Source organism: Hylobates moloch, unplaced genomic scaffold (assembly GCF_009828535.3).
Source record: "Hylobates moloch isolate HMO894 unplaced genomic scaffold, HMol_V3 SCAFFOLD_8, whole genome shotgun sequence".
In the NCBI taxonomy this organism is placed as follows: domain Eukaryota; kingdom Metazoa; phylum Chordata; class Mammalia; order Primates; family Hylobatidae; genus Hylobates; species Hylobates moloch.
Window position 1 is genome coordinate 55,628,870 of NW_026652283.1, and position 7,159 is coordinate 55,636,028.

Consider the following 7,159-nt stretch of genomic DNA (forward strand, 5'->3'; position numbering starts at 1 on the left):
CTTCAAAGTGGCTTACATCCGTTCCACCCATGTTCCCTTGGTTAGATGTCAACACATGGCCACTGCTAATGAAAGAGAGGCTAAGAAATGTAGCTTAGCTACATGACCAGAGTCAAGAAACAAAGAAACAAACAAAAAAGCAGACTTGGTGAGCATCCAAATCCATCTCTGCTACACTTGAATACAAATACTGGCCTGCTATATATCAGTTGGGTGATTTAACGCAAGTTAACTGTTACACATGAGATACTGAACTTACACATGAGACAACATTTGAAGAAAAAGTTCCACAGCTAAAACAAAGTTTGAAAACATCTGTACTACAGCAACAGCAAAGTTACCCTTACAGAAAAGGTTAGACACCCATAAATTCATGATGCAAACAGTTAATATGTCCCATTTAATATGCTATCTGCTTGGAGACCAGATAGCCTTACTAGGGATAAATGCAAAATAAAAACACACAGTCCGGGTGGGCCAGGCGTGGTGGCTCACGCCTGTAATCCCTGCACTTTCAGAGGCCAAGGCGGGCAGATCACGAGGTCAAGAGATCGAGACCATCCTGGCTAACACGGTGAAACCCTGTCTCTACTAAAAATACAAAAAATTAGCCGAGTGTGGTGGCAGGCACCTGTAGTCCCACCTACTTGGGAGGCTGAGGCAGGAGAATGGCATGAACCCAGGAGGCAGAGCTTGCAGTGCGCCGAGATCGTGCCACTGCACTCCAGCCTGGGTGACAGAGCGAGACTCCATCTCAAAAAAAAAATACATAGTCCAGGTGATGTTACTGATTAAAATGTGTGAGTTTCAGCCAATGGCATCTACTATGTGAAACATATTTGACTGCCCAAAAGGTATTTGTTTTTATCTTTGGCTTAGCATTCAGGTATTTTCTATGACCTGGTTAAGTAAGGTTTCCAAATAGCTAAGTTCCAAATAAGTCAAATTACATGTACGGCTACAGTAACTAGTACTACAAGACACAAGTTAATCTTCTTAACTTCCTGAAAATAATTAATTAATTAATTATTCATTCATTCATTCATTCTAAGGTTCTCGCTCAGTCATCCAGGCTGGAGAGCAGTGGCATGATGATAGCTCGTTCACTATAGCCTTGAACTCCTAGACTCAAGTGATTCACTTGCCTCAGCCTCCCAAGTAGCTAGGACTACAGACATGGATTACCACGCCCAGCTAGTTTTTGTTTTGTTTTGTCTTGTCTTGCTTTTGTAGAGGTAGTCTCAAGATGTTGCCCAGGCTGGTCTTGAACTCCTGGCCTCAAGCAATCCCAAAGTGTTGGAATTACAGGTATGAGCTACCAGGTTCATCCTCTTCCTGAATTCAGATAGAAATATATTCTTTTCAGAGTTTGTGTTTGGGGTTTTTTTTCCCTTTATAAAGTCCTCATATCCATAGTAAAAAGTTCAGTGAGTTCTCATGTATTTGTATTCACCACTCAATTCAGCTCACAGATTTTCAGGATCCCAGAAGGTTCCCTTATACTCTTTTTCAGTCTTTTGTTGCTCCTTCCCCCAACTCCCCCAAGAACCTACAGGTAACTTATCTTCACTTCTGTCATACAGATTAGTTTTACTTTTTAAAAATTAATTCATATAAATAAAATTTATTATATATAAATAAAATTATATATTATGTACTCCTTTGCCTTGCTTCTTATGCTCATCATTGTGTCTCAGATTCATCCACATTGTTGTATACAACTTGATTATTTTGTTGACATGTATTTCATCATATCATGATTTAACCATTCCACTGTTGATGAACATTTGACCATATCCAGTTTTTGTCTATGATAAAGCTGCCATTAATATTCCTGCACAGACTTTTGGTAGATGTCTACACTCTTTTCTCATAGTTATATTCCTAGACATGGAGTTGCTGGTCATAAGGTAGGCACATGTGTAATTTTAGTGAATATGGCTAGGTACAGTGGCTCGTGCCTGTAATCCCTGCACTTCGGGAAGCCGAGGCAGGAGAATCGCTTGCACCCAGGAGTTTGAGATCAGCCTGGGCAACATAGTGAGACCTCGTTTCTATAGCAAATGAAAGAAAAAGAAACTGAACTGGGCACGGTAGCATGCACCTGTAGTCCCAGCTACTCCAGAGGCTGAGGTGGCAGTATTGCTTGAGCCAGGGAGGTCAAGGTTGTGGTGAGCTGAGATCACACCACTGCACTCCAGCCTGGGCAACACAGTGAGACCCTGTCTCTTAAAAAAGAATAGTCAATATAACCAAACAGTTTTCCAAAGTGGTTGCACCTAGTTGGGGAATACAATTAAACCATCTTGGAGAAAGACTGCTTTGTACTTTCAAAGGTCAGGAAAGTACACACAGCTTTTCTCAGAAAATCATTTCATTGTCCGGTGATTAAGCCTAAATATAATTCTTTATTGATTGAATATAGTGGGCACCAATGAGACTCAAATATCTTCAATGTTATGATATTTAAAGAGTTAGACAGAAGTGGCTGGGCACAGTGGCTCATGGCTCATGCCTGTAATCCCAACACTTTGGGAGGCTGAGGCAGGCAGATCATGAGGTCAGGAGTTTGAGACCAGCCTGGCCAATATGGTGAGACCCCATCTCTACTAAAAATACAAAAATTAGTTGGGCATGGTGGTGCATACCTGTAGTCCCACCTACTCGGGAGGCTGAGGCAGAAGAATCGCTTGAACCCAGGAGGCGGAGGTTGCAGTGAGCCGAGATCATGCCACTGCACTCCAGCCTGGGCGACAGAGTGAGACTCCGTCTCAAAAAAAAAAGAAAAAAAAAAACAGTTAGAAGTCTACATCATCTCACTTGTTTCGTGTTGTTTATTATACTGCCGCCTCTTACCAGTTCCTTCCTGTTAGCTGGCATGATCATTAAAAGATCACAAAGCTCACAATGAGGACCACACAAACAACAATCTGAAAATGCTATTTTTATATTTGTTTCAGTTATTTATGCTTGTTATAGTTCATTACATTTTGTGTTTGGGAATTCTTTGTAATTCATTCCTTAAACAAATATATATGTTGAATGCATACTGCCTTGTAATGGAATGAACTAGCTGAACTTTTTATTCTGCTGGTTTTTTGGCAACTTTTACAATTTTTCAGGGTCACTTTCACTTTAGACATTCTTTCCCAAAGTGTAGACCATTTCTACATCTACTAGAATCCTAGAAGTATATAGAAAAGAAGGGACCTCATAAACTACATACTATACCTCCTCATTTTATAGTTCATTTGAATATTAAGTGGGATAGAATAAAAAATACTGCTCAAGCCATAACATTCATTCAAGGACCTCAACTGACATTTTTTAAAGCATTTATTGTATTATCAAATTCATGCTAAGGATTGGGGATAAAAAACAATGCATTCTATATTCCCTCAATGGCCTCCATTTAGTTAGGAAAAACAGACAGGGACACAAATAACTGTTACGATAGTTGGTTTATGCAAAAATATAAAGTACACACAGAATTCAATGGGGACAAAATGGAAACCATAGTCTACCCTATGGGGAATGAGAGAAAGGGAGAGTAAATGAAGAAAGCACTACAGAAAAAAAAAAGTCAATTTTTCTAGGTTTTATAGGAGGAGGGTTTTTTTAGGTTAAGGGGATAGAGTTTGAGGGTAGAAGAAAATCATTACCAGCAAAGAGAACAGCATGGGCAAATATATGAAGACATAAAACAGCATGATCCATTTCAGGTACTGATAAAGAATCCACAGTATGGGGCGAGAAGCAATGGGAGCAACACTGTAGAGGCAGATCAAGGGAGGAATAGTGAGTTTCTTCCTTATTAAAGAATCTGGACTTCATCTTATAAATAATGAGGAGCTACTGAAAAAGTTTAAATAGGCTAGTAATGTGATCATGTTTGTGCTTTTTTAAGAAAGCTCTTTCTGGCAATGAGCAGGAAATTAGATTGGAAAGGGATAAGGATCAAGGTAGGGAGGTGAGCTAGGATACAATCAGAAGTGAAATGATGAGAACCTGAACCAAGAGTGGAGTCAGAGCTGGCTCCAAGACCTATCAAAGACTTCATATATGAAACAACTAACCAGATGGTGAAGAAGTTCTTGGTTGAGTCAACAATCCAGAGAAGTGAGCATGGTATCAGGAGCAGTTCTTGCTTGGGGGCTTTTGTTACCTAGAAGAGGTCCTCAGAAACTGAGCTGTGTCTTTAATAGGCACATGGAGCTAAAGGGATAAAAGTCAGAGACCAGGCTTGACAGGGTTCAAACCCCAGGTGACCAATCCCTGTCCCTTTAGCCCATGTTAGACTGGGACTCTAAAGGGCTACACCCTAGGACTATAGGTTAACCATAAGTAAATGAGATTTGTAAAGAGGCTAGCTTCAAGTCTTCTAGGTAGTTCATCAAAAATCTCCAGTCCCAAAACTAAATTATGTTCTACAGTACTAGAGCCCTTGGTGTTCAGACAGAGCAAAAATTTTATTAAGAGAAATGCATTATCCTAAACCCAAAATGATTTCTATATATAAATTTTCAAATAGGTCCACAGGTCTTTATCTAAACTTTCAGACCAAATGTGTTTCAGAATTCAGAAGACTTCAGATTTTAGAAAGGTAATATGGCACATACACCATAATATTATGTTATACCACCAGCAGAATGTTTGGCGGCACCTGTTATCAGTCTGAAGCAAACTTTAACAACATTCCCACAAAGTAGGATAAGACTAAACAGCTCTGTGTCACTTCACAGCAGGTTTGGCCAACAAATGAGTCACAAAAAATCTTTTAAGTTATTTGAACTTTTTTGATTTCAAAATTGCAGATAAGGGACTATAATTCCGTATAATGTTCAACACACAATCAAAGATAAGGAAGTCCCCAAGGATAAAAGATATCATAAGCACTAACAAGTAAAATCAACAGGCAACAAAAACATATTAACAGAAACATTAACAGAGATATGATGTGTTTGAATTACAAGGCCAGGTCAATATAATTATATGCTTACAATATATAAAACAATAAATCCAAGCTTGAAAGTTTGGCAGAAAACTAAAAATTATAAAGTGTCAAAGTAGATTAGAAAAAGAACTAAATACAAATCCTAGAACTATGAAAAACCATTATATACTGCTAAAGAGAGAGTAAGGTCAGAGGAAACTATCTAGAATAAAGCATGAAAAGACAAAAGCATGAAAAATATAAAAATAGAAGAGTAAAGTGACCTAACAGTCACAGGGAGAAAATTTAACATGCTAAATTGAACTACCAAAAGAAAAGGAGAGAAAGAATGGAGAAGCGGTGTTATTTAAAAAGATAATGACTAATATTTTTCCACATTTGATAAAAGATATCAATCCATAGTTTCAAGAAGCCCAAAGAATTCAAATAGAAATAAATAAAAAGAAATCCAGGAAATGGAGATGAAGTAAGAAAGAGAAAGAAGGCCCCTAAAACAGACGGAAATTAGAAAAACAAAATATAATATACATACATAGTCTAGGAGACTGATCTGTGTATATTTATCAGATAATGATATCTGATTAATAAGAGTCCAAGAAAGAGAGAATGGAAAAATGGATGTTATCATATGAGAGAGAGAGAAAAAGACAGAAAAGGAGCTATAAACAGATGAATTATCCAGAAATGAAATACAAGTCTTTAGACTAAAAGCCAATGAATTAAAAAAGACCCAACCAGAGCACATCATCATGCTATTTCAAAACAATGGGAATAAAGACATGAGCTTAAAACTTCAAAAGAGAGGTGAATATAAAGGTCACCTATATAGGAATGGAAAAAGATGAGAAAACACTGACTACTTGGGAGTTACACTGAATGCCTCTAAAATACTGAAAGCCTGTTACACCAAAATGACGTGCAAGGATTCAGAAATATTGATCCCAATGCACTATTTCTTAGGAAGCTACTTGATAATATGCCTCAGCAAAATGAAAATTAATTCAAGAAAGAGAAAGAAATGAGATCCAGGACAAAAGTATCCAATCCATAAAAGCAGTTATGGGAAGTCTCATGGCTAAGTCACATAGCAAGTCTAGAGAGCAACCAATGGAGACAAAAGATAATGGACACAAAGCTCCAGAATTAACTCCAAAAACAGCAAAATATGTGTGGGGTGGGATAATTTAATATAAAATTATATAAGAGCACTTGATATCATGGCATACTTGAAAAAATGAGAATATGAAAGACAATACAAAAAGACAATTAAAAATTTAAGGAAAAACTGAATAAGATGCACCAGAAAAGAAATATAACCAAAGTACCACACGATCATTTTTTTAAAAACTCTTTTTTCCCTGATTTTATCAGGGGAGCCTGCCCCCAATATTTCAGTGTAGGTTCTTTCTATTTTCCATAAGTGTTGGCCGGCTGAGAAATAAAGAGAAAGAGTACAAAGAGAGGAATTTTACAGCTGGGCCGCCAGGGGTGACATCATATATCGGTAGGACAGTGATGCCCACCTGAGCCTCAAACCAGCAAGTTTTTTATTAAGAGTTTCAAAAGGGAAGGGGGTGTAATAACAGAGAGTAGGTACAAAGATCACATACTTCAAAGGGCAAAAAGCAGAACAAAGATCACATGCTTCTGACAGAACAGGATAAAAGGCAAAAGCAGAACTACTGATAAGGGTCCAACAAAGATCACAGGTCAAAGGGTAAAAGAAGAACTACTGATAAGGGTCTATGTTCAGCAGTGCATGTATTCTCTTGATAAACATCTTAAACAACAGAAAACAGGGTTCGAGAGCAGAGAACTGGTCTAACCACAAATTTACTAGGGTGGAGTTTTTTCCCAACCCTAGTAAGCCTGAGGGTACTGCAGGAGACCAGGGCGTATCTCAGTCCTTATCTCAACTGCATCAGACAGACACTCCCAGAGCGGCTGTTTATAGACCTCCCCCAAGGAATGCATTCCTTTCCCAGGGTATTAATATTAATATTCCTTGCTAGCAAAAGAATTTAGCGATATCTCTCCTACTCGCACATCCATTTATAGACTCTCTGCAAGAAGAAAAATATGGCTGTTTTTGCCCGACCCTGCAGACAGTCAGACCTTACGGTTGTCTTCCTTTGTTCCCTAAAAATTGCTGTTATTCTGTTCTTTTTCAAGGTGCACTGACTTCATATTGTTCAAACACACGTT